Below are 26,165 nucleotides of genomic sequence, written 5' to 3'. Positions count from 1 at the left end.
TACACCTGGGGGTGTCACCTCTCATCTTCTCCCTACTAAAGTCACACTACCCCCCTGTGTACCATATACCCCCCCCTGTGTACCGCACCCCCCCTGTGTACGATATACCCCCCCTGTGTACGAGACCCCCTGTGTACCATACCCTTAGTAGTGATGGATCTGGTGGCTGCATTAGCCCCCCCCCACACTTTATTTTTACCTGGTGATCCTGCAAGAAAGTCTGTGGGTTTTTCAGCTTCCTTTAACAGACCATTCTGTCCAAAAGAAGTGACAGTTGGGGCTCCTTTACACTTTCAATGGGGGAGGGGTAGAAACCCGGTGGCTGAGCTGCGTTTTTACCACCTCTCTGTCTCTCCCCCCTGTAAACACGCCTCTCACGCTGAGCACCTTCTGCACAACATGATCTGCTCACGTGACTGGGGCCACGCTACAACCGCCCCAAAACCACACGACACACATGGCTCCAGCACAGTTATCGGGTATTTGAGGGGTTAAATCAGGTGGTGAGAACAGAACGCCTCCTCGCCACCTGTCTAATGCTCTCTGAAGAGTGATCTGAATGTGGGTCGCTCTTCAGAGAGCAAAGCAGGTGTAAATGAGCCCTTAGAGAGTTGGACTGCAACCATTTACTACTGACAGGGGTGCTCAGCTTTTTATTTATTTATTTATGCCAAACCTTTAGGCCGCGTTCACACAGGTCCGGCTGTGGTTTGTAGTCCCAGAGTCCGGTGCGTTTCTGTTCATTGGTTTAGGTGCAAATTCTGCCTTGAACCAGACCCCCAAAACACACAGGACCCTTTTTCAGGCTGTGCGGTGGCTGCAGCTCACACAGGGGGTTCCGGCGCGTCCCTGTACACTAAGGATGAGCTCTGGCGTGTTCGCATAGTACATGTGCAGAGTGCAGACCCAGCCAGGAAGTGTGCACGGCGCTGCGCTAATCACAGCCAGAGAGACATTGTCCCGATGCACGGCTGCAGAGATCGGGAAATGTCTCCCTGGCTGTGATTAGCGCAGCGCTGTGCACACTTCCTGGCGGGCTCTGCACGTGTACTATGCGAACACGCTGGAGCTCCTTACTGTATGCCACTTCAGGTGCCCATCGGGTCCGAATTTCTGCCTGAATTTGCACCTGATTCAGAATCAAAGACTCACAGGATCCTTTTGTAAATGTGGACCGCGGCCGCCCCGGACTTGTGAACCGGCTCCATTGAGAGTCGCACTCTCCTGTCATGTGAAGCGAATTGGTTGCGGAGATACCCTCATCCGAATCGGTGTGACCCGACCTTAAACCGCACCGGACTTGCCAACCGGCTCCATTGAGAGTCGCAATCTCCTGTCATGTGAAGCGAATTGGGTGCGGAGATACCCTCATCCGAATCAGTGTGACCCAACCTTAAACGGCACCGGACTTGCCAACCGGCTCCATTGAAAGCTGTTTACATTCACGTGTTCTGCAAATTGAATGCGGTTAAAAAGTTGCATCCAATTTGCATATATGTGACTTGGGTTCGGATCACGCCTGAATCGCACAGCAATGCAATCCACATCCCCATGCGACTCAGTGTGGTGAGATTTCCATCCCATTGATTGAAATGGGCTGGGACGGCACTGGGTCGCCTCACTTGCTGTGTATTACTTTTCATAACGTGCCAAACCGAAGGGGTACTGCGGTGCCATCTGAACCCCTTATACTAGAAGGGGGGAAATGGTTGCTGTCGCCGCTTATAAAGCGTTAGCTGGAGGTCTGCTTCAATTTGTAAGTCACGTCAATCCAACGATGACCATACACAGTGAGATAATGCCGAACAAGCAATGTCTGATCTGGCAGATTATCAGGCCATGGCCAAGAATTCAGCAACAGATAGTGAGTTTCCATCGCCCCAAGTTGATCAGCATAAAAATAATAATGGCACGGGTCCATTGGTGGTGCAGGTCGCCCCTTCCACTTCACCACAGGAGACTTCTGCGTCCAAACGATCAACGTGATCTAATTATGTACAGATCCAATTTCTAGATTGTAAGCTCTAATGATCAGGGCCCTCTGATCCCTCCTGTATTGTATTGTAATGTAACTGTCCGCCCTCATGTAAAGCGCTGCGCAAACTGTTGGCGCTATATCAATTCTGTATAATAATTAAAACTCGGGTTCATGTGTATAGAACATTGATTGAAGTGTTTCCCATTAGATCGATTTTATGTGATCGATCATTCTAGATCAGCCGCTTTATTGCACGGTGTATGGCCACCATAACCTACCTCCACTAGCTGCTGTCCAGAGGCGCCCCTGAGTAGATACACCCCAAAGCTGGCCAATCGCTGATCAAAGCTGGGAGCAGCTGAATGTCAGTGTATGGCCTCTCCTGACCAATAGAGGTCTTTTAGTTAGGGTGACATGTCAGAAAATACTGACAATCCAGTGGCTGCAGCCTGCGATTGGTGGACAGCAGCGGGTGTCACTGGCGGAATACATTGTCTGGGGGAAATTCCTCCACCCACCCGGTTTACGTAGATTGAGGAAATCCATTGATTGGCCCCCCAAAAAATAGCTAATAGGTGGCCATGCACGCCACAGAGGAGGTTAAAGCCTTGTGCACACTTTTTTTTTTTTTTCTGGGTTGAACGAAAAAAAAAAAAAAATTGACAGCTCAGCTTTGAAGCCGCAATACAGTAAAACCTTGGTTTGCGAGAATAATTCGTTCCAGAAACACGCTTGTAATCCAAAGCACTTGTATATCAAAGCATTTTTTTTACAGTGTATAAAAGAGAAGAGAGGCACCTCTAAGTGTAGCAATAAGTTGCTAAATGTTGTAGCTTCATTAAATGTAACCATATTGCTACACTTAGAGGCACCTCTCTTCTTTTTCTATACTCGGTTGTGACATGACGCTGCTCTTATATCAAGACATCGCTTGTATAGCAAGGCAAAATTTATTAAAACATTTTGCTTGTCTTGCAAAACGCTCTCAAATCAAGGTTTTACTGTACTAACAATCAGATGTTAGTACATCAATCTCCTCTGCTGTGCTATTGTGTTCTGCTAGGGGGACTTGCCGTGGCGTGATCACTCAGAAGTTTGGGCCTCCTCCGCCACCGGGCCATTAAGAAAGCGCAGCGTGCTTTGCACATGCGCAGTAGGGAACCGGCTGTGGCGCTGAAAGGTTTCACTGCCGGTGATCTGACGATATGGTTCCGGATATCAAGATGGTTCCTATAAGGACTGCGCAGGCGCAATCCTTGCCGACGGAAATCTCTGAACCTTGGCCGGCATCCAGGGCGACGTGGAATTTGAGGAAAGTGGCCAGTTGGCCTCACGTGCTCGCTCGGCCTCCTGGCTCTTTTTTTTAACATCCTCCAATCCACGGGGATGTTAAGGAATGAGCCTAGATGCCGGCTGAGGTTCGGAGATTTCCGTAGGCAAGGATTGCGCCTGGGCAGTCCTTACAGGAACCACCTTGATAGGGGGACCTTAACGACAAGAAACCGGTTTCCCTTACTAAAAATGGCGGTGGCGGCACCCGAGAGCCGATGGAAACGTTGTCTGGGGTGCCGACATCACTGGATTCCAGGACAGGTGAGTGTCCTAATATTAGAAATCAGCAGCTACAGTATGTGTATAGAATGTGTAGCTGCTGCCTTTTAATGCAAATCGCACTGATCTGCGGCTTTGAAATCACGCTAAAGTAGTGCGATTTCAAAGCATCAATGGTGTGAGCCAGGGCTAAAGAACCACACCAGGTCTTGTGTTGTAGGGGCCATAGACAGAGCAATCTTTTCCCCATACAGATCTTCTACATGTCCAGGGATTGGGGACACAGCGCAGTTGAACTTGATCAGTGAGTTTTTTTTTTTGTTTTGTTTTTTACGTGGGGACACTAGCTCTGAGGGCCTGGGGGGGGGGCAAGGGATTCCCTTAACTTGCATAGATTTCCTCTCACTTCCTGTTTGGCTATTGGGCAGGAAGTGAAGGGAAATCTCTGTAATGGGACAGGGATGGTAAAAAATAAACTGGCAGGGGCTATAACCCTCCCTTACTCTATCCAAAATAAAAATAAAAAGTGTTGCCTATAGTTCTACTTTAAGCATACATTTCTGATAATTTTATGAAGAGGACCAAGAAGATATAACCATGCCAGTGGTGCAGCAGACAACATATAGCACAGTGAGGAAGGTTTGTGGCCCAGGATGATAGGACAGTCAAAATTTAAAGCGGTGCCCCCCTCCCTCCCCACAGTTGCGAAATGCCGGTCGCCCACATACCGGAAGCAGCGCGGCCGCTTTATGGGGGCGCTAGACTAATTTGTTTAACAGTGTAGTGCAAGCCGGTGGGGACTCTTTTCGTGCTGCCCTAGGCCAGGATACAGCGTTGCAGGGCGGTCCCTGCTGAGCAAGCGGAGGTTCACGGGGCGGATCATCACGGATCCGTCCTGTGTGAAAGAAGCCTTAGAGATGCACCTGCTGTCAGTGGTGTATAAAGTGTAGCATCTGCCATATACCTACAGTATACTGTACAGCGCAGTGTTTTACGCAATGCGTTAATATTTTAATAATTAATATTTTGAGATATATAATATAAAAAAAAAGGACACAACAAAAAAATTATATATATATATATATATATATATATATATATATATATATATATATATATATATATATATATATATATATATATATATATATATATATATACACACACTAGCTGAATACCCGGCGTTGCCCGGTCTTCCTATCTTAACCTTTTGGGGAGGAAAATCATAGTAATATAAATATACCCATCTTTTATATAAGGGTGTAGGTAAGGGTTAATTTAACTGTCATATATTTTTATTTGGCATATAAGTAATATGTGTACCAGGTATTATTGAAATATCTCCAGGCGTACAGAAGTTATGTGGGAACATACATTTCCCATTGATTTGCATGGGACTTTAAACAAAAACCCCGACCCTCACAAATGGGGGTAGTTAAGGGATAAATTAACCATCCAATAGTTTAAGTGGACATATAAGTAACATGTGACCAAGTGTTATCGAAATATGTACAGCCGTTTGGAAGTTATGAAGTAACATGTATTTCCCATAGAGTTGAATGGGACTTTAAAGGAAAACCCCGACCATGGCAAATGGGGGTGGGTAAGGGTTAAATCACCTATTCTATGTTTGTTGCTGACATATAAGTAACATGTGTGCCAAGTTTCATGTTAATATCTTTAGCCGTTTGGACGTGATGCTGGAACATACATACATACATACATACACACACACACACACACACGTTGAGTTTTATATATATATATATATATATATATATATATATATATATATACACAAACAAATGCTGCACTAGAGGAAGAAACTTGTGAAAATATTCTAGCATAACATTCACAGAACACTCTTCCTCTGGTGACATCTTACAATTTATTTCCATACCTGAGCCCAGGGCAGAACGTTTCCACATCGATACATTGTATACGTAACTTGTTGGCCAGTGCAGAGTTCCCCTCATTGTTATTTTGTACATTGCTAAAATACGACTTCCTACTGCCAGGTGATAAGCCTCAGTTCACACTGATGCGGTGCAGGAAATGATTCCTGTGTGTGTACCCCACTGCATAGCAATCGCAAAAAAGCAGGTTGCAAGGGCAGTTCTAGTGCGGATGATAATGATAAAAATAAAGTTGCCTGCGCCTCCTGGATGCAGTGATTTGCGCCATCCAGAATAAATGGGCTTGAGCCTAGGTTCACACTGCTGCGATTTTACCGCGATTTCGCGGCCGCGATTTTGCCGCGATTTGCCGCGATTTCAGCCGCAATTTAATGTAAATCGCAAAAAGTAGTACAGGAACTACTTTTTGAAATCGCAGATGCGGCGTCGCACTGATTAGGACCGTGCCATTGCCGACAATTGCCGCCGATTTGAGATGCGATTTGACATGTCAAATCGCATCTCAAATCGTTCCAAATCGTACCCAGTGTGAACCAGGGCTTAATAGCACTTCCCAGAATTGCATGCGATTTGCACAGAAGTGCAGTGCAATTTCTGTGCAATTCACATGCAGTTCAGCGTGAACTTAGGCTTAATAACAAACGTGTGTGTTCCTAAAGCCTGGTATGCACTATAATGTTTTTTTCGTTTAACCCAGCCGGCTGAATGAATGAAACCGAAGGCGCTTGCGGTACAATCTATGTGATGTTAGTACAGTGATCTCTGTTACATTCCTTGTGACCGCAATAAAAGTAAGTAATTAAAAAAAATAAAAAAAAAATAAAGCAACAGTGTTCTCTTGTTAAAAAATAAAATAAAAGTTAAAGCAACAGTGTAAAAAAATAAATAAAATAAAGTGCCCCGTCCTGTGATCGCACGCAAAGGCAAAAGCGTGTGTCGGTCCCCCACACACACACACATACTGCGATCATCCCACACACGTGAGGTATCGGCGCGAATGTCAGATCATGGGCAGTAATTGTAGCACCAGACCTCCTCTGTAAATCTAAAGTGGTAACCTGTAAAGCAGGGGTAGGCAACCTGGGGCCTTCCAGCTGTTGCAGTACTACAAGTCCCATTATGCCTCTGGGAGTAATTGTAACTGCCAGCCTTGCAATGCCTCATGGGAAATGTAGTTCCACAAGGAGGGCCCCAGGCGGCCTACCCCTGCAGTGTAAAGACTTTTAAAGTGTCACCTGTGGATGGTAAAATGTACGTCATTTGTCACTGGTGCACGGGCGTGCACAATTTTAAAGTGGCTGGCATGGGAGAAATTTTAGATAGGGGGGTGCCTGATTTTAGTCTTGCCTAGGGCAGCACAACACCAAAATACACCCCTGACTGTCTGTAGCTAATGACACATTCCATTTATAATGTGCCGGCAGCGGCTGCATTTCTTAGTAATGGAAATGGTTTAGTTATGGCCAGCTTGACCCAAACAAACTGTTTTCTAGTGACCCAGAATCTGGAGATAGACTTTAATTGAGCTGGCAAATGTCTAATGTCCATTGTGCATTGACGTGTGATTGAAGCATGTTGACACACAATCAAATGGGTTTCTGAATGCAGGATTTGGAGTGGATAGGGTTGGTAGCCATTATTTTCTGGTAACACATTAAATGGCCTATAACAGGTGGTTTGATGGTTGTCATTGACTTCTATGTGACTCTCAATGCACTAAAACACAGGCAAAAATGAATGTGTTTTATTCTGCACAGGCACCATTTTTATTATAGGGATCCATGCACAATGGACGTTTTAGCCCTGGTGCCTGAGGATCCAGTGTTTTGGCTGTGGCTGGAGGGTACTGGCACCATCTTGACCTGCTGTCTCCAGCCTGAGGTTGGCAGCTGCTATGGCTGGGCGGTATGAAAATTCAGGTCAGTATACGCCCAGGGACAAATGCCTGCAAAAGGTTTGTCTTGCTTTTCAGGTATTTGCCCCTGGGTGCATAACACCCTAAACATTTGTAGCGCTAGGTGCCCTGTCTAGTCACAGCAGCTGTCAGACTCTCATAGGGTTTGACAGGCTGGACAAGGACACCTGTGGCTTCCACCCACACCTGAACTCCCAGTGTGCATTGGGCGTTTTGCACTTGTTATAATGCAACTGTGTAAATGGGCCCCAAGGCCTCGTACACACTATAGGTTAAACAGAGGACAACGGTCTGATGGACCGTTTTCATCGGTCAAAACCGATCGTGTGTGGGCCCCATAGGTTATTTAACCATCGGTTAAAAAAAGTCAACTTGCTTTAAATTTAACCGATGGGTTCCAAACCGATAGGACAAAACTGATCGTTAGTAGGCACGACTATCGGTTGAAAATCCACACATGCTCAGAATCAAGTCGATGCTTCATTGAACTTCGTTTTTTCAGCACGTCGTTGTGTTTTACGTCACCGCGTTCTGACACGATCGTTTTTTTAACCGATGGTGTGTAGGCGTAACGGACCATCAGTCAGCTTCATCGGTCAACCGATGAAAACGGTCCATCGGTCCGTTTTCATCGGATGGACTGATCGTGTGTACAGGGCTTTACTGTTCAAGTTGGTGCCATACCCCATTGTATTACAGGTCCCCATTAAACTAACAAGTGGTGCTTTGTGCAAATGTATTGAACTAATGTGAAATGCAAAGCATCAATCTATTCTGACTCCCAAATACTACAATAAAAAAAAAAATACTATAAAATACACACACGCAAAAAAAAAACTATCCCAAAATGCATAAAATAATCATACATGTAAAGTGCAAGTAACCAATCCCATATATAGACAAGTGTGCCACCCTTTAGTTTAATATTTGTATATCTTGTATTGGGACATAGTATAGGCTGCTTCTGCTTCTGCTGGAGGATTTTAAACCTGAGCTTGGGTTATTTTTATGTAGAATAATTCACTTGTCCCCACGACCTCTTCTTATTTCAAATCAGGCAGTCATTTTACTCCCGGTCACTCGGCAGGATTCCTCATACACCAAGTCACCAATACCAACTATAGACAATGAATTATTCTGCCTGACCTTGTCCTGTATTGCCAAGGGGTTCCTTGAGCTGTGACTGATTGACCTCCAATTTGCCTGCCAAATTCCAGGGCCAACGCCATTCAGCGACATGGAACTATTGACTTTTTCTGCTTGGAAGTGTGGCATCCTGACCACTGTTGTAAGGTTCATGTTTGTCGTTGCCCCCCATTGAATTGGTTTTAGTCGGGGTTCCTCTGGGGTAAAAGGAGCGAGAGGCTGCTCTGGATACTTTCCTTTTGGCTGTACAGCATTCTGTCATACGCATGCTCAGTAAACATCTTGTCACCTTGGATGGAAGAAGTGTCTTCATGTTGAATGCTTTGTTTCTTGGTAGGAAACCAGGTTTAAAAAAAAAAAAAGCTGATGGGGCTTCCATCTTCACCCGGTCTTCCTTCCGTGTTCGCGTGCTCTGGCCGTCTAATTGGCTGAGCCATAATGGCGTCACTCCCACGGGAGTCATGAATGCAGCCCGGACCTCTGAAGGGACCGCACGGGTATGCCGTCTCTTCAGAGCACATGTGTCGGTGATGTCACCAGCTGCATGCAGTGTAAATGTCTACTAAACCGTGCAAGTTCTGGAGATATTCACTGTACCTACCTACCTGTACCTACAGGTAGACCTAATTATAGACTTGCCTGTAGGTATAAGTAAAAAAAAAAACGTTACTACCACTCTAAGACCCCTTTCACACTGAGCTGCCCATAGCGTCGGCAGTAAAACGCTACTATTTTTACAGCCGACGCTATGGGCGGATTTGCGGCGTATTCAGCTGCTAGCAGGGCGCATTTAACCCCCGCTAGCAGCCGAGAAAGGGTTAAAACCACCCGCAGTGTGCTGCTGAAGCAGCGCTTTGCAGGCGGTATAGCCGAGCTGTCCCATTGATTTCAATGGGCAGCAGCAGTGGAGGAGCAGTATACACACCGCTTCAAAGATGTGGCTAGCAGGACTTTTTTTACCGTCCTGCTAGCGCACCGCTCCAGTGTGAAAGTCCTCTGCCTTTCACACTGGAGACAATGGAGCAGCTTTGTAAGGGCGGATTGCAGGCGCTATTTTTAACACTATAGCACCTGCAATACACCCTCAGTGTGAAAGGGGTCTAAGGGCACTATTTGTCAGTGATTTGAGATGCTATTCCTCACACTGATACCAACAATGGGGCATCATTTTTACCACTGACACCAGCAATATGACACTATTCTTCCACGATATCTAAGATGGGGGACTGTTTAGTCCCACTGAGGCCAGGACAATTTTTACCCCTGCTGGCCACAGTCCAGCCCCTCTAAAGTCTGATGGACAGTAACCTTGGGCCTTTTTGCTTAGAAACTTTGGAGACCCCAGATATAGACCATGCATTTTGATCGAAGGACTTATTTTTTTTTCCCACAAGTAAATGCTGTTGTAGAAACGATCGGCATTTACCCAATCACGGCTGTGTACAGCCATTCACTTGTATTGGCAGCTGTATGTGGCATGTGTGGTTTCCTGGGTGCCAGAATGCGTTGGAAATGTTATACTTCAGCACACAGGAGCTGCTAAACCTCCACGTGCATGAGATGCTACAATGTCATACCATTAATAAAAAGCCTTTCGCTGCCCTTGTTCGTTGTTCCCCTTTAAGCGTTAGCTCACTTGCTGTGATGAGAGCATTGCACTTTGTCACATGAGATTGTCTTTGACCCTGGGCCGTTTCTCTGGCATTGACTCATGTCTGCGTTATGTCTCCATTCATAGGTCGTAGGACACACCTCTCTATTTCCATAAGAATAGTGAAGATTTGAGGTCGGTTTGCGTAGCAGATCGTTGGCGCACCCTGTGCTAAAAATCTGCATTCTCTTTATTTATTATGTGTCCTTGGAACTATTATCCCTTGTGCTGGAGGTTTTTTTTTTTTACTAAATTATGTGAACAATGTCCTGTCTTCCCCTTTCATATGTAAATGAGTCAGAAAGGGTCCTAGTGCTGACATGTTACCTTACTTTATTTTTAGTGATGCCTGCTGTCATTGTTCATGGCATGTGCAAAGATTTACAAAATATGTACAGTATGGAAATATATAAGCCACAGGAACATAAAACTACATATGTAATAAAACTGATTTAAAGCCCCTATAGACTGATTGAAATATGTCTGGTTCCGCAGGGACTGAGTGGCTGCATTTTTACCGTCACCCTTAGCTGCAATAGCAAATGTATGGGTATATGCACATATATATGCCGTATTTTCCGGCGTATAAGACATCTGGGTGTATAAGACGACCCCCTAATTTTCCAGGAAAAATTTTGGTTTTGGGATATACTCACTGTATAAGACTACCCCGTTCTTACTAGTCTTTCTGGAAGCTGAGGGGTAGCCAGAACCGCTGACAGAAACAGGCTTTTTCAAATCTCACTATGCCATTACATTACATTCCTCACTGTGCCATTACATTACATTCCTCACTGTGCCATCACTTCACTTGCCCCCTCTCTGTGCCATCACTTCACTTGCCCCCTCTCTGTGCCATCACTTCACTTGCCCCCTCTCTGTGCCATCACTTCACTTGCCCCCTCTCTGTGCCATCACTTCACTTGCCCCCTCTCTGTGCCATCACTTCACTTGCCCCCTCTCTGTGCCATCACTTCACTTGCCCCCTCTCTGTGCCATCACTTGCCCCCTCTCTGTGCCATCACTTGCCCCCTCTCTGTGCCATCACTACAAACGGTGCATTTACTCACTTTTTTTTTTTGAATAGCAGGCGGTGCGGTGCGGTGACAGTCTCCGTGCTGCGAGCGTCAATGATTTAAAAGTCGCGCCTTCTCCTCAGACTGTCCTGTGTTAGGCGGAACACAAATCTTCCCAGCAGCGCCTCTGTTCTGTGTTCCGCCTATCACAGACGTCTTCTCATCTCGTCCGAGGATGAGAAGGCATCTGTGATAGGAGGAACACAGAACAGAAAATTTGTGTTCCGCCTATCACAGAACACACTGAGGAGAAGGAGCGTCTTTTAAATCATTGACGCTCGCAGCAGCACGGAGACCGTACCCGGCGTATAAGACGACCCACGACTTTGGATGCATTTTTTTGCATCCAGAAAGTCGTCTTATACGCCGGAAAATACGGTACCCATATGGTATTCAGCCCTAAATTCGGGCTGAAATCGGACCTGAAATGGTGAACCAGGAAGCATCAGACCACTGCTGTGAACCGCATATGTGAATTCGGACATTTTTTTTTCCAGATGTTGTTATTATGGTATAATTACAAGCATTTCATAAGTGTCAAAGGCTTTTATTGACAATTAGATTAGGTTTATGCAAAGCGTTATGCCCTGTACACACGAGCGGAATTTCCATTGGAAGAAAGTTGGATGTTTTTTTTCCAATGGAATTCTGCTCAAGCGTGCCGTGCATACACACGGTCACACAAGTTCTCTGAACTTTTGAGCATTAAGAACGCGGTGACGTACACCACTACGACGAGGTGAGAAAAAGAAGTTCAGTGCTTCCGAGCATACATGGTTTTTTTTCCCCATCAGAATTCCATACAGACGAACAGATTTTCCGATAGGAATTGTTTTCCCGCCTGAAAAATTCAGAACCCGCTGTCAAACTTTTGTTGACGGAAATTCCGACAGCAAAAGTCTGATGGAGCATACACACGGTCGGAATTTCTGATGAAAAGCACGCATCAGACTTTGCTGGCGGAAATTTTGCTCGTGTGTACACGGCATTAGAGCTGCACGGTTCTGGCAAAAACGAGAATAGCAATTTTTTTGCTTGGACTAAAGATCATGATTCTCGCAGCATAAAATCATCTTTCACATTATACAAAAAAATTGGGCTAACTTTATTTACTGTTTTAGTGTGTGTGTGGTGTGTGTTTTTTTTTTTTTTTTTTTTATATTTATTAAAGTGTGTTTTTTTCCCCCAAAAATACGTTTGAAAGACCACTGCACAAATACCGTGTGACATAAAATTCTGCAACAACCGCCATTTTATGCTCTAGGGTCTTTCTTAAAAAAAGAAATATATAATGTTTATAAGTTCTAAGTAAATTTTTTTTAGCAAAAAATACTGATTTTAACATTTAGTCTTTGTGGTTAAACTGACCTCATTTACAGACAGAAGTTAATTCCTTTGATATTATGTTACACTGTTTCTCTCTCTCTCCACCTAGATGTTGTGAGAAACCTGGGAGGCTGCCTGTGTTTTTTTTTTTTCTTTTCCCTTTTGACAGCTGTCAGCTGAGAATTCTCTGCACTGAATTGGGAAAATGCTATGTTAAAGCGGAGGTCCGCCAGATTTTTTTTTTTTTTCAGCAGCTCTATTGAGAGCTGGTCAGTCTCCTGTAATGTGAATTGGATGCAGAGAAATCCACATCCAATTCTCATTAGTGTAAAGTAAACTCAGCCTAAAGTGTAGGGGTGTCAGTACATGGCTGTCCAGACATATTCTGCAACTCAAAGGTGCTTAGCTGGTGTGGGTCAGAAGGTGACTTGCTCAGTCACATCTTGCACCCCCCCCCCCCTCCTTCCGCTGATCCTTTTTTGTGGCTAGTTTTATTTTTTAGCTTGCTGGGCAGAACTCATGGCTGGCTGTCACAGCATTAGACGTTTATTTGTTCCAATCCACTGACTCACCCTGAGCCATTGTGAATCCAAGGCCAGTGTCCCCAGGCACTCTGTAATGAACACTTTTCTCTATTTGATGCACATGCTATTGATAAGTAACATTCTGTCTTGGTTCATGGAAGGTGGACATGCTTTTTTTTTTTTCTCCTAATGATTTCCAATGGTGCTTGTATTAGATGTACTGACCCTTATTTAACTACATTTATCATTAAAAAAAAAAAAAAATCATGAAAGCTGTGCTTGCGCCATTGTATGCTTCTAATCTCTTTAATACACTTGACGATTTTGACAGGTTTTTTTTTTTTTGTGTGTGGTGTGTTTTTTTTTTTTAAGCCTCAGGGACAGTCATGTGATGTGCAGGGGTTTCTTCTGATCTTTCCCTGTTGGTAGGTGGTAATGGATGATGTAGATAGCCCAATTGACATGTCAGTATTGCTTTCTTCATCATGCTACAGTAATCTAAAGCTGGACATAGGCGCGTCTCCCCCCCCCCCCCCCCTTTTTAAAAAAAAAAATCTGTGGGTTTAAAAGAAAATGACCTAATTTCCCCATCCAAGCACTCAATACCAGTGGGAGAGTCCTCCCTGCTAAGGTTTTGTATTTTAACAGAAGACCTGCTATATATGGTGGCACTGACTGAGCGAGAAACCTTTGACAGGCTGGTTGTACAGACGTCCACCTGTAGATCAAATTCTGTACAACCAAGCTGCCCTTATATGGATCAAAATCCAGTCCATGTATGGCCGGCTTAAGAATGCCATGGCAACTTCCTCCTTCAGGTCAGACCCTTGATGTCTTGCACTCAGTTTCACCTCAATCTTTCAATGATTTATATGAAGACCTCTCCGTAGAAAGAAATAACATGACATTGAAGTACCATCATCCTAACATAATTTGAATAAAGATGGGGCCCCGGAGACCCAAAGAAGCCAAGGGGAGTGGCTGGGGGCTAGTGGACTTTATCGGTACTAGGTAAATCAGTTATACAGAAAAGTATAGTAAAGGTAAAAAAGTTCAATTTATTAAAAAATAAACATAGCATAAGGGGATTAAGGAGTACACAATGTTTTAAAATTACAACAGTAGTAGTGTAAAACAGATGGATTATACGACCAGCCAACACATCATAAAGATGGTATATAAGCCCTAATCTGCGGGCAGCGATGAGGCGGAGGGGGTCATATAGATCAGGATCTCTACTAGTTTCGATACTCGTGGTAGCTTCGTCAGGAGATATTGGTCTGTGCTCACAAATTCACTCCTTGGGGAAGCCTGAGCCCAACGTGGAGAAAGGGATCTCACACGGGGTGTGAGGTGGTAGGGATGCCCCCAGCAAGGTGAGGATCTGTGGTGACTATAAGAAATATTTAGGGCCCTAGGACCTAACTGATAATAGGGACCAGGAAGGATCCGCCAGAAACAGCGCTGGAAGGAGCCAATTTGAGGGGTACCAGCGGTGAAGGTAAATAGGTTTAAGACCACTTGTGGTAGGTGTACCGTCAAGCGTGTCCCAGGGCCCGGGTGTGTATCAATCTTTCAAGTTGCGTGTCATTCAGCCTGGAAGACTGAGTGTAGATAGAGGGATCTCCACAGACGCTGCAGCACCCATGGCTGTCCAAATACCCAAACGGTAACTGCACCTGATGCCACTGTTTGGCCAATAATTTTCCACCTGACTTGGCTGACATTATTATTATTATTATTATTATTATTATTATTATTGTTAACACTGCCACCGTAGGGTGTTGCTGAGCATAGTCTTCCCTGGGTCTCCCTCTGATTATCTGCAGCATTACACTTGGGTATTTTCACACTATCACCTGCACACTCTTCCGCCCGCTATCCAATGATCAGTCTAGGCCTCTAGGGTATGGTTTGTTTATTGGTAGAACTTGGATAGGAGAAGGAATGGGTGGGCTACTCCAACTGAACTATGCACAGACGAGGACAACTCTCACTTGACCGCATTAAATTGAGTCAGATTTACTGCTGGACCACAATATAGCTGTGTGGGAGGATAAGTCCTTTGCTTGCTCTGGCAGCAGACTCAATGCACCACTTTTTTCAGGACACTCGCCAGTATGCCCTTTGGCTGACACCTGTCCACTGACTTCACTACCCTGAAGGGAAGGCCCTCACAGAACAGGCCCCTAGGTGCAGGTCTGTACTCGCAGTAGCTCGGAACAGATCCTTCTAGACGCTTCTCCCTCTTTGTCGGCTCTTCAGTACATCTGGGTTGCAGCTTCTGCAGTTCCGGCCCTCAGGACGACCACCTGAGGCCGTATGGTAGCTTGTACGGTAGAGGGGCAGCAGCCACCTCCCTCCAGGACCTCGCTCTCCAGCCGAAGACCCTGAGCACATGTGCCCTAGGCATATATGCAGTCGCCCAGCATGCCTTAAGGAACTTTCTTCTGCCAATTGCCAGGGCTGTAACAATATGCCTCATCCTATTGGACTAGTGCGAAACAGGCAGAAAACATGAGCAGCATCGTAGCACAATGAGCAGACCCTATTAATGGATCACTGCTCCCTGGTAGGCAGAGAGCACCTACATTTACCTAATAGCCTCCCTGGTACAGGGGCTGTCCATGGCTTTAGTTTCAGGCCAATTTGGCAAGAATTTGAACATTTTGAGCTGTGAACGGCCAGATTTACAGGGCTACCCCTTCCTCATTAGCTGTTAATGAGATACAAGAGGCTAGCAAAAGAACAGATTGAGGTACCATTGTTAATTGCATTTCATTGTTTTTTTTATTTAATACCTAACTATGTTTGTGGCTAGTGAGTCTTTGACCCGGAACAATCGCCTCAAATGGGAATTCAGACTTTCCAGACTAAAGTGGCTGCAGGCTTGCGATATTCTTTCATGCTACGCTTTTCTTCTGTAGTTAAGTGCTGAAGTGTGCGTTGTTTGATATAAATAATGTGTTGATGTGCTTTCATGCCGTAGTACTTTACATATATGGGGTCCCCCGTGAGTACAGATCACTCAGAGCAGCCAGCGGTGTTGGAAAACTGGAAAGGGTCAGAAGGACACACAATAAAAGAGAATGAAAAGGCGGAAAGGAAGCTAATTGAAAAGAATTTGGAAAATGAAGAATGCACAGCAAGCATGTTTAAGAGTGAATGTGAAAAAAGGAAGCTACACTACTATTGAATAAATGTGACTCTGCAGAAAAAAGATACAGCTCTGCGTCTTATTTTGCTTTCTATGTCGCAAAAATAAACGCCAGATCACCTGCACAAACCTTCCCTTTCGTTCTTCCTTTGCCACCAAGCAACAATACAATTGCTAATCGCTGGAGTGTTTGGTAGCTCTTTGCAGGTAAACCTTTTAGAACCCCTTTCACACTGAGGCAGTTTTCAGACATTTTAACGCTAGAAAAAGCGCCTGAAAACTGCCTCCCATTCTCTGCAATGGGTGCTTTCATTCCTGGGAAGTGTGCTTGTGGGACGTTCAGAAAAGTCCTGCAAGAAGCATCTTTGGGGCGGGTTGGGCGCTGTGCTGTATACAGTGCTCCCAAAAGGCCCCTGCCCATTGCAATGAATGGTCAGCGCTTACAATAGGGTGACCAGACATTCCCAGTTTCAGGGGAAAGTCCCCTGATTGAGGACACTGTCCCCAGACCAAGTCTGTCCCTGGTTTTGTCCCCAGATTGGATTTAATAGGGGGCAGGGGCAATTTCAAAGACAATCGGTGCAGAATTAAAATAAAAAAAATAGAATTGCACACCCCTGCTCCGCCGTGCCTACTAGCATAGGGGGGTTGTATTTTTCCCATTATCTGTGCCCCTTTCTGATGATCATGTGCTGGTTGGAGCGGAGGGAATATTTCTTCAGTTTCGGGCACATGCCCATTCAGCTCCGCTCGCATATTCTTCTGCCTTGGCTCAAATCCTGGCCAGCCACCTGCCTATCTTCTTGCCTTCCCTGGCAGAGTGATCTTCCTCCGCTCCCCATCCAGTAGTAGCCGGGGCCCAAAGAGTAACACTTGAGAGGCTGTGAGGCGACGGGCAGAGAGTCGATAATTGTTGCCATTACTAGTAAAGAAAAAATATGTCCCCGGATTTCATAAAAAAAAATCTGGTCACCTTGGCTTACAAAGTGCCTGAAAAGCGGTTCTGAAGCGCCGCAACACAGAAGTTTTGAACCCTTTGGGATTAAAAGTGCCCTGCTAGCGGGCACAAAAAGCCACTTTAACTCTTTATGGGGTTTCATTGAATCTATTGCGCTCTACTGGAAAAGTTCAAATTTTGCTTATGGCAACAAAGAGCAACGTAGTTAAAGGGGTTGTAAAGGTAATTTGTTTTCCCTAAATAGCTTCCTTTACCTTAGTGCAGTCCTCCTTCACTTACCTCATCCTTAGATTTTGCTTTTAAATGTCCTTTATTTCTTCTGAGAAATTCTCACTTCCTGTTCTTCTGTCTGTAACTCCACACAGTAATGCAAGGCTTTCTCTCTGGTGTGGAGTGTGTTGCTCGCCCCCTTCCTTGGACTACAGGAGAATCAAGACGCTCTTTACGTTGCCGAGAAAGGAGATGTGTGTTAGTGGGCGTCCTGACTCTCCTGTAGTCCAAGGGAGGGGGCAAGCACGGCACTCCACACCAGGGAGAAAGCCTTGCATTACTGTGTGGAGTTAGACAAAAGAACAGGAAGTGAGGATTTCTCAGAAGAAATAAGGACATTTAAAAGCAAAATGGAAGGATGAGGGAAGTGAAGGAGGACTGCACTAAAGTAAATGAAGCTATTTAAGGGGGGAAAAAATGTACCTTTACAACCCCTTTAAATGTTTTGTTTGGATACACAAGAAACGTGTGTTTTTTTACTAGCAACATACGTGATGAATACAATATTTTGCCTTGCTGGCTTTGACCATCAAGGCCAGTCTAAATGCTACCACATATTCTATCTACATTTTGGCAAAATGAATGTTCCTATAGTCTTGAGCAGGCATTTTTACACAAACCTGCCCCAGTTACTGTTTCCCCTGTTCAGAACTCAGATTTCCCAAACTTTTAGGGCTTGCCAAAATTTGACACATTTTCTCTTTCAAGGGCAATATTCACTTTGGTCTTTTGGATTGCTAGTGGCTCTTTGGCACGTGTCAGGTGTTCAACACAACATAGGAATGATTTAGTGGCGGGACTGGATCTCATTAGTTCTAATAGGTTGACGGAACAATCCTGAAAATGTCGTTGTATTCCCAGTTCCACCAACAAGTTGTGGCTAATATAAGGGAAATTGTTGTCTCAGTGTGCAATATTTCATTTCTTTTAAAGAAGCAAGATTTTATTTTAAGTTCATGCAATAAGATCTTTGGTTGGGATTTTAGCATCTGTCTATTTATGTATTTGTGTGTGTGTGTGTGTGTATATGTATGTATATGTGTGTATAGAGGTAGACCGATATGGGTTTTTCTCTGGCCGATGCCGATGCCGATATTTGGAAATTGGGGCGGCCGATGGCCGATGGCCGATATGTGTTGCCGATTTTTGCGGCCGATATTTTTTTTTTTTATTATTTTTTTCCCCTCATCTCCAAAAACCAAGGGTGGAGAGGAGATAATTGTTTAGGGTGGAGTGCAGCCTGTCAGTGCCACATCAGTGCAGCCCATCGGTGCCCACCAGTGCAGCCTTTCAGTGTCCATCAGGGCCACCTCATCAGTGCCCACCAATGCACCAGTGCATCACCTCATCAGTGCCCACCAGTGCATCACCTCATCAGTGCCCACCAGTGCATCTCACCAGCGCATCTCCTCATCAGTGCCCACCAGCGCATCTCCTCATCAGTGCTCACCAGCGCTCATCAGTGCATTACCATGTCATCGGTGCATTACCATGTCATCAGTGCATTACCTCATCAGTGCATTACCAAGTCATCAGTGCATTACCTCATCAGTGCCCACCAGTACTGCCCAATGTCATTCACTGCCACCAGCGGAGCGCTCCAGGCTCCGTTCCTTCTCCCAGTCCCAGCACAAGAAAGTTCCAATGTCCCTGGCCCCGACGTGCTGCCCCGCCTCTGCCTAAAATCCCCAGAAGGCAGAGCGGGCCTGCCGATATATCGGTCGACCTCTATATATATGTGTGTGTGTGTGTGTGTGTGTGTGTGTGTGTGTGTGTATGTATGTATGTATGTATATAAACAGATTCTAAAATCCCAACCACAGATCTCTATGCATAAAGCTGTAAGGCTGGATTCACACCTATGCATTTTTAGTGCATTTTGCAGATTTGCACTACAGAATGTGTTCCATAGGAAAACATGTTCAATTGACTGTAGTGCAAATCTGCAAAAAGCACTGAAACTGCATAGGTGTGAATCCAGCCTATAAACCAATGGGGGTCTTCAGCAGGCCAGCATCCGTCTTCTTTATAACCGACTTATCTAATCCACATTTCTGTGCACTGTCCCTTTAAATTGGCGATGACATACACGGCCTGAATCTAACATCTGTTGTAACCTTCACCTCTCCATCTGGTTGTTACCAGTGCTCTGCGGCTGGAAAAGTTGTTTGTCAGGTTCTTCTAGGCATGGTGTAGCATGTGTGCTTGGAATGCAAATATCTATGCCCAGGTGTGTTCTCAAGTACAAAGATCCTCCTAACGATGACTACTGACAATGGAATTTTCCAAACCGATTCTAAAAGGAATGATGACGGTAATACTGATACTGTAGGTATCTGGTGCAGTTGGACGAGTGCACAGGGGGAGATTTACTAAAACTGGAGCACTCCTAATCTGGTGCAGCTGTACATTGTAGCCAATCGGCTTCTAACTTCAGCTTTTCTTTAATTAAAACGGAGCTCCACCCTAAAGTGGAACTTCCACTCATTGGATTCCTCCCCTCTCTGATTCCACAATTGGCACCTTTCGGGGGAGGGGGCACTTTATTAAAAGCCAGTAGCTACAGTATGTATAGCTGCTGGCTTTAATCTTATTTAATTTTTTTCCCGGACCTCCTCTTTAACCACTTGACCACCAGGCACGTAAACCCACTTAATAACCAGACCAATTTTCAGCTGGTGCTCTTACAATTTGAATGACAATTACTCGGTCATACAACATTGTACCCAAATGAAATTTTCATCCTTTTTTTCACACAGAGCTTTCTTTTGGTGGTATTAAATCACCGTTGGGTTTTTTATTTTTTTGCGCTATTAGAGAAAAGACTGAAAATTCTGTAAAAAAAAAAAAAAAATGAAGTTTTCTTTGTTTCTGTTAAAAAATTTAGCAAATTTAGTATTTTTTTCTTCATTCTTTTGCATAATTTGAAAGATGAAGTTACGCCGAGTAAATATATACCCAACATGTCACCCTTCAAAATTGTACACGCTCGTGGAATGGCGCCAAACTTCGCTACTTAAAAATCCCCATAGATGACGTTGCAGAGTATTGTGGGGGTATTGTGGGGGTATTGTGGGGGTATTGTGGGGGTATTGTGGGGGTATTGTGGGGGTATTGTGGGGGTATTGTGGGGGTATTGTGGGGGTATTGTGGGGGTATTGTGGGGGTATTGTGGGGGTATTGTGGGGGTATTGTGGGGGTATTGTGGGGGTATTGTGGGGTATTGTGGGGTATTGCAGAGTATTGCACAGTATGGGCAGGGATAGCTGAGCATGTAGGGATGGATGAATGGCTGGATCTGTGACTGCATTTGTCACAGATCCAGCCCACAGCACTCGTGCTGCATCCGCTCTCTCCCGTCTCCTCTCTCACACTGTACCGTTCGGTACAGAGAGGGGAGGGAGGAACCGGCGTCATCACATGATGCCGGTTTGTTTACAAGTGATCGCTCCATCATTGGACGGAGCGATCACGTGGTAAACCGCCGCTAACAGACCTGGCGGTCACAGACTTTTCCGTGTGTGCGCCCCATGGGGCATGCGGGAGCGCGATTCTGGGAGGACGTCTTCCCAGAGTTAAGCAACCGCCTTGTAGACGTATATCGTCTATAGGGCGGTAATCAAGCGGTTAAGCTTTGACCATAAAACCTGGAAGCTGATTTTGGTTCTGTGCATAGTTGCACCAGATTTTGCACTCTCCAACTTTAAGCCTAGTACGTACTACTACGGTAGTGTTTTATTGTTCTATTTTTTTTTTTATTTTATCTTTTTCCGTTCAAACCAGTGGGCTAAGCAAAAAAAAAAGTCCACTAACGGCAAAGCATGTAGAACGATAAGTGTGGAACATTTGCATGGAGAAATTGTTTTATTGCATATTTTCTCATTCTAATTTGTATATACAATATAATATATGGGACCGCAGGCATTATGCATTAACCCAAACATGCAAAGAGGAATAAGACAGCAAACCACAGATTTCTTTCCAAATATTTATTAATAGAAACATAAAATATATAATTTATATTTGGAATTTAATTTGGCCACGGCCTGATTAATTGGTTTAAATAAATCAATCAAATAATATCTCATAAATAATATCTCATACTTGTAGCTCATTACTGTATATAATTCAACCGATTAACTTTCCATAACCATCCTCAGCCCAGCCACTGAGACTCGAGCTGATTTATCATCACACTTGAAACTTTCTTAACTCTCCCCTCATGTGACTTGCCTGAGGGAGCCACCACATGAATCTGCTGTGACGGGAGGGTGTGGAGCGCCTCCAGCTGGAATCCTTCTGGTGAATTGGCCACAGGCCCTTACGGAACCAGGCCCTATATAGGCCCGGACCAGCTACCAGAAGTTTCCACCGAGTCACCTGACCTCAGTTGTCCAACCACTGTCCTAACCTCACTGTCTTCTAGAACCCTCTAAAACAGCTGACCTGCCTGACCAATCCCTGACTCGCCCTTTAAACCCATGAACTCCTCTTACCTTCTGAACCTCACATAACCTTCTGACCTGAACCTGACCTCCCAAACCTATTTTCTTAACTACCTATACCTAACTGCCCATGCCGTGGTCCCATAAGGAAAGGAGAGCCTAAGAGTCGGTTCACACTAGGGCGACACGACTTCCAGTGCGACTTTCAGAGGCGACTCCGACACGACTTGAGCATGAACCACAGGGCGATCTGGGGCGATTTACAACACAACTTGAAGTCGTCTCCAGGACAGGAGACTTTCCAGTGGCCAATCAAACAACAATCAGCTCTAGGGGAGGGGGAGGGAGAGGTTTGCCTGAGAAATGTATGTTATCTTCCTGGAAAGTCGCTTCAGTTAAGACAGTGATCAGACTTGGATCAGACTTGGAGGCGACTTCCATTGAAATCAATAGGTACAAATCGCCTACAAGTCGGATTGAAGTAGTACAGGAACCTCTTCTGAAGTCGGAGCGACTTGAGTAGTGTGTATTAACACCGCTCCCATTCACTTACATTGTTTTTCTCTACAGCGTGACTTGGGATCCCAAGTCGCCCCAGTGTGAACCGACTCTTAACGGATACTCTTTCCTTTACAATACTTTTTACTATAATTGGTGTATTTTGACCAATTAATAGCACCTTTAAAGTCCCATATCTTCCGATAGGAGTTTGTATATGTGAAATGTCCATGTTGCTCAATATATGAAATTCACTCTTCATGTTCTCATTTATTGTGTATATGAAGTGTACTCCTTTTTTAAATGATCAGCAGTGGCATTTTTATAGCAGAGAACTTTGTACTTCTGTGCCCAAGGCTCTGCAATACTCCTCACTGAACCTATATTTTAGGTTTCCTAAAGAGTGCTGTATAAATGTGCTGGAATATTTTGTCTTGAAGTGCTAATACAACTGTTTTTAAAATCTGTACCATGGTTTTCATACAATGGTAATATTAAATTTAATATGTCATTGTTTATTAACCTTTGCTTGGCTTTTAGGTTTCTTTCACACCTTTTGTGTGGAAATGCACTTTGGGGTGCAGCACAGGTGCTGTGGAAAGTACAGACTCCAATGTGAACAGTTCCCTTATTGAACATGGACAAAAAATCACTGTATACACACCTTTTATTAGGCCTCAAGCACACTGGACATTTCTGCAGCTGCTTCCATGTGCACCTGACCGATAACCAGTCTGTGTCCGCTCTGTTATGCAGAGTGGACACTGACACAAACTGCCTGTCTGTTTCCATCTGATCTGCCAGACGGATGGAATCCTCTTCTTTTTTTTTTTTTTTTTTTTTTTTTTTAGTCTGTTTTTAGCCGACCGGATGCCAGGGGGTGTCAGCAGACACATGTCACCTGACCTCTGCAGTTCAATAGAGAACATTTGGGGGTTCAAACGGGTCCACCTGAAAAAGGAAAATCGGTCCACTGGTGTGAAAGGGGTGATAGGCTTTTAGCAGCTTTTAGAGACCGGAAAAAAAAAAACCCTGCCAGTGCATCCAGAGGCAGAATAAAAACACTTGACGCTTGTAAATGTGTGTAAAGGGCTAGTCGTGTTTTAGCGCTTGAGCGTTAATTAATTTCAATTGCTAGAATAAATTCTATAATATGTCAATTAAATTAACACCCAAAGATTGATGCCTGGAAACGCGCCTTAATGTTTTACAAGCGTCATGTATTTATTATTTTTTTTCTGCCAAAATGCTGATGCCAGGAGGAAAGGCCTTTAGGTGGAAGGAGGGGGAGGGCCAACTTCCGTCTCAGTTCGCCTCTGACCGCTAGTCTCACCAAACATGGAGAAAGATTTAGTGGTCATTACTGTGCTGCTCCCCACTCTCCCTAAAGGAGAAGTCCAGCCTGAACTCATTCGGCTGGCTTTACCCCATGGGTCACATGACCGCAATTCATCTTGCACTCCTGTGACCTGTTTTCAGCAGAGAGCGGTCTGAAGTCTGCTCTCTGCTGGCGTGATCAAGATCAGTCCAGACACCGAGTCATCCCGACTTCAGAAGTCTGGCTCCACCAGGTGCCTGGACTGATGGCAGTCTCAGCCTCTCAGTGAGCAGCAGCTCTCCGCTCAGGGAGGCGAGAGAACCGCGCCATCTGCGATGCTTGATCGCTCGGTTCTCAGTGCAGAGACGGCGGGGGACCGATGGAGCCTCCACCTAGGTAAGAATAAAATCGCATGAAACGCCAAACCCATACTTCTCGCAGGACAAGGCACAGTAATTTAGTAAAGGGGAAGAGATCTACAGGAAGCCTAAAGGCAAAGCTTGCCCTTTGCCCTGTACTTTTTTTTTTTTCTTTTGGGCACAACTTCCACAGTGTCACTTTTCATTTTAGGGCAAAAAAATAATGAATTTTGCAAGCCACTTGGAACAAAAAATTGGGAATGTAGTGCATCTGTAAACAGTCCCCTGTTCTTCAATAATTATTGATCTCCATGTTGGATTTTTTTTAATTTTGAAATGTCTTGCATGCTGCATCTTTGCGGTTTTGAAAACTGCACCAAAATGCAGCTTCCAATTGAAATTAATAGAAATTGAGGTAAAAATGCACCCACGTTTTTGTTGCATGTTCATTTTGTAAAAATTTACAAACGCATATTTTGCTACAGAGTAGTGTGAAAGGGCCCTGAGGCAACCTATTCTCAATGAACATGCCACAATGGAATAGCCTGATGTGAAGGGGACCTTAATGGGTGAGCAACACCGACATGTTTCTACCCAAATATTAAGCTCTTGTATGCACAATGGAAAATCGTTCATGTGAATAAGGTGATCTAATAGTAGATAATCAAGTTTTGTCTGGGGAAAGGGTTAAATCCCCATGCGTCTGTCCATACATCCAGGCCGGTTTCCTCTTTCAGTCATGTGTCATTGTGTTTTTGTTTTCCTATCTATGTATTGTATGGAATGAACTTCATGGACCAAAGATAACATCCGTTTCGGATTGGGCTTCATAAGATCACGTTCCCTCAACGTCCTGTGTAACTAGTCATGGATATGTGATGTATGGTCACCAAATGTCAGGCATTACCAGGAGTAGTACCTGGTCTGGAAGTGCTGTCCTTTTGGAAATGCCCCTAACTATTCAACTACTGTTCTCAAAGTACCAAAGCCCGGGAAATTTTCATAATTCGCATATGCAGCTACGCTTAAAGGGGTTGTAAAGGTTTGTTTTTTATTTTTTAAATAGGTTCCTTTAAGCTAATGCATTGTTGGTTCACTTACCTTTTCCTTCCATTTCCCTTCTAAATGTTTTTAATTCTTTGTCTGAAGTTCTCACTTCCTGTTCCTCCTCAGTAAGCTGTTCTGGCTGACTAACCCCTAAAACTTCAGATCAGCTGCGACAGTGTCTTATTGACAAGGACGCATGTGATGGCAGCTTTGACACTGAGCCAGGCTGGCCGCTCCACAAAGTAACCATATTCTACACATTGTAGACACAGGCTGTGGTGCTGAGAATGAGGAAATGGGTGATTATGGCTCATTATGTCACATACAGAGGTCTTCTGCTACCATAACTTTACTCCATCTTTTATGCCATCATTGGGCAGGACATCAAACGCCGAGTCTTGTGAGGGATCAGATGTAAAGAGCATTGTCCTCGTAGACGCAGTCCGGAGCAGATGTCGCATGGAGCGGCTCAATAGACTGAACATAAAGCTGTGTTAATGTTCAGCAGGCCTCCAGCTTGCTGTCGTATCAGCAGCAGCTGGCTAAAGTCCGCTGACAGGGAATATTGTGCCGCTTCCAATAGGAGATGACTTGGAACACAATTGTGTTGATGTTGTTTTTGAAAGGGTCCCAAAGACCGGATTCCCTGTATGGCTAAAATTCTGACTGAAGGTCATAAAGCTGGACTTAAGGAAAATAGGAAAACCCAGAGTAACGTAACTCTGCCTTCTGTAATTCTGAAATGTATTTTTATTTTATTTTTTATTAAAATGTTATGTAAGTGGTGCCAGTCCCTGTACAGCAGAGCTCAGATTGGGTTGCATCTCCTTCACCCAAAGAGACCGTTGTGCTGCAGTGCTTCCCCTTTCATTGTCTACTTACAGCAGGGGTAGGCCTGAAAAACATGGGAGAAGTGAAAGATCACTGGGCACAGTGTCACCGTCTTACACCTGATTTAAACCTCAATTGCGTGCATTGCACAGCAATTGTGGTTTAAAATCAAGTGGTGAGGAGGCAACCACCCCCCAAA

The 26,165-nt window shown here is 44.6% G+C and overlaps 1 protein-coding gene across 5 annotated transcripts in view; it reads left to right on the top strand.

Moving 5' to 3' along the window:
• ASAP2 (ArfGAP with SH3 domain, ankyrin repeat and PH domain 2) overlaps positions 1 to 26,165 on the top strand; it is a 344,117-nt gene that overhangs the window by 2,162 nt on the left and 315,790 nt on the right. The gene's annotated exons all lie outside the window — the stretch shown is intronic.

Source organism: Rana temporaria, chromosome 4, assembly GCF_905171775.1.
Source record: "Rana temporaria chromosome 4, aRanTem1.1, whole genome shotgun sequence".
Taxonomy (NCBI): domain Eukaryota; kingdom Metazoa; phylum Chordata; class Amphibia; order Anura; family Ranidae; genus Rana; species Rana temporaria.
The sequence above is the reverse complement of the archived record's forward strand: the minus strand, read 5'-3'. Positions and strand labels throughout refer to the sequence as shown.